The sequence below is a fragment of the Megalobrama amblycephala genome, linkage group LG21, assembly GCF_018812025.1.
Source record: "Megalobrama amblycephala isolate DHTTF-2021 linkage group LG21, ASM1881202v1, whole genome shotgun sequence".
NCBI classification, from domain to species: domain Eukaryota; kingdom Metazoa; phylum Chordata; class Actinopteri; order Cypriniformes; family Xenocyprididae; genus Megalobrama; species Megalobrama amblycephala.
In genome coordinates, this window is record NC_063064.1 from 9017396 (window position 1) to 9019917 (window position 2522).

Below are 2522 nucleotides of genomic sequence, written 5' to 3' on the forward strand. Positions count from 1 at the left end.
TGAGTCTGTGGCAATTAGACAGTGGAAAACACACACACACACACATACATACACACACACGAGAGAGAGAGAGAGAGACATATGCAAGGTGCCTGGAAGTCTTAGACATAATCTCCTGGATTTATGATAAAACCCTGCAGGCTGATATTACAAAGGCCCATCGGGAGGGCCCCTCTCTGCTAAAAAAGAGGTGACAGCAAAATATATATATATATATATATATATATATATATATATATATATATATTTATATATTATATATATATAGGCCTAAACTCAAATGTACTTTCAACGGCAGTAAAGTTTAAAGGCAAAAAAGTTTAGGACAAAAATGCTGAAGATGTGTTCGTGTTGAGCTGAGGTACTTACGGTTTTGTGGCCTAAACTATGAGGCCATCTGCTGGTCAATGCCAGTAAGACAATCCTAAATTGCTTAGATTTTAAAAAGAAAAAGATGATGTCACTCGACACTTTTAGGCATTTACTAAAGTGTTCTGTGCTGGTTTTAGCATGTTGCTCGGTGGTTGCTTACTCAAGTCGAAAGAATCCACCAATTGCCCTAAATTATATTTTGATCTTGGTTCCTCCTTCGGTGCAAGCAGGCTATATACGATTTTTTTGGCATCCTCCAGGCAAAAAACTTAATTACTTAAAGAATTAGTCCACTTTCAAATTAAAATTTCCTGATAATTTACTCACCCTCATGTCATCCAAGATGTTCGTGTCTTTCTTTCTTCAGTCGAAAAGAAATTAAGGTTTTTGATGAAAACATTCCAGGATTTTTCTCCTTGTAGTGGACTTCAATGGAGCCCAAACGGTTGAAGGTCAGAATTACACAATTACAAAGTTTCATTGCAGCTTCAAAACATCCTACACGATCCCAGATGTGGAATAAGGGTTTTATCTAGAGAAACCATCGCTCATTTTTCTATATATATATATTAGGGCTAACCGATATATCGCATACGATTGTCACGCGCATTTCGTCAGTAAAGCCGGTTCCCTGATTACCGCGAAATCGCCATCACCTGCTTTCAAATGGAGCGCCATTTAATAGACAGAACCGTAGATCACTGACAAGCTACGCAATATTGCGTTCATTATCGCAGATGAATCGCCTTCGATAATGAACGCGATATTGCGTGGCTTGTCAGTGGCTTGAACTAAATTGTCATATACAATATGCTAGTGCAAGTATATAACAATTAGTTCAAACTTTGACCTGTGGAGGGCAGTAATACACTTAGCAGTGTCTACACTGCTGGAATTCAAATAGAGAAGAAGAAGAGAGCTAGTTCAAGATGAGCATTTATGGTTAAAACGTATAAATTTATAAAAATATTTTTATAAAATGAGCAATAGTTTCTCTAGATAAGTCCCTTATTTCTCATCTGCGATCACTGTAAACTGTAATTTTCAACCGTTTGGACTTCATTGAAGTCCACTATATGGAGAAAAATCCTGGAATGTTTTCATTAAAAACCTTAATTGAACATTTTTTTGATGACATGGGGGTGAGTAAATTATCTGGAAATTTTAATTTGAAAGTGGACTAATACTTTAATGTAATAGCTTAAATATATCTGCTTTTGAAATGATCAAACAGAGATCGTGATGACAGACACACGCTCACTATTCGTGAACCCCTCATTCACAGACATTTACAGCTATGTGAATCTTAATAGACATACACTGAATTTTACCTCTAGGCCATAGGATTTTGATATTACACTGAATATTCTTGATGTAGGCTACTACGAACACCTTGAGATTGACTTTGGAATGAGATAATTAGACAACGAATGGAAACACCCAAGGCACAGAGAGAGAACCACATTCAAGGTGCCCATAAGTTGTTGCCTATCCCAATCAAATAGCCTCTCTAAAATTCTCTGCTAATGAGCTAAAAAAAAAGTTATAAACGAGATTATGGCAACCTAAATGCATAAGTATAGATACAGAGACTAAATATAGACAACATAAACAATGGTAAAGTTGAAAAACAAGCGTTCTGAAGATACCTCTTTGTGTGTGGGTTACAGCACCACCTGCAGGACAAGTTAATGTCAGCAACCTAAACTTAAATTAAAGCTACTTTTCTCTATGTGTAGATATGATGTGATAGGCACAGGCGAATGACGTATGTATGCCATTTCCCGCGAAAATCGTCCCGACAGCTCAAAAATAGAAATCGTTATCAGGTTTATCAAAGTGTATTTGGGTAAAGACAGGATTTGGAAGATTTTAATTTTTTATTTTTTTGCAGTCTCTAATATAATTTTTTTAAGTTTAGCAAAAAAAGTATATCTAATAAAATACAAATGAATGTAATTAGTTGATGTAAATTAATTCTGTTTTTAAGAATAAAGCTGCTGCAGATGATAAATATCGTGGCTGATATTTTTGTTAAGAATTTCCTATAGAATTACAGTTTGTTCCCTTAACAAGTTAAGCATGAAGTAATATACTGTTAAATTACCAGGTCCTAAAAATCACAGGATTACAAACCAAACTCAAAAACA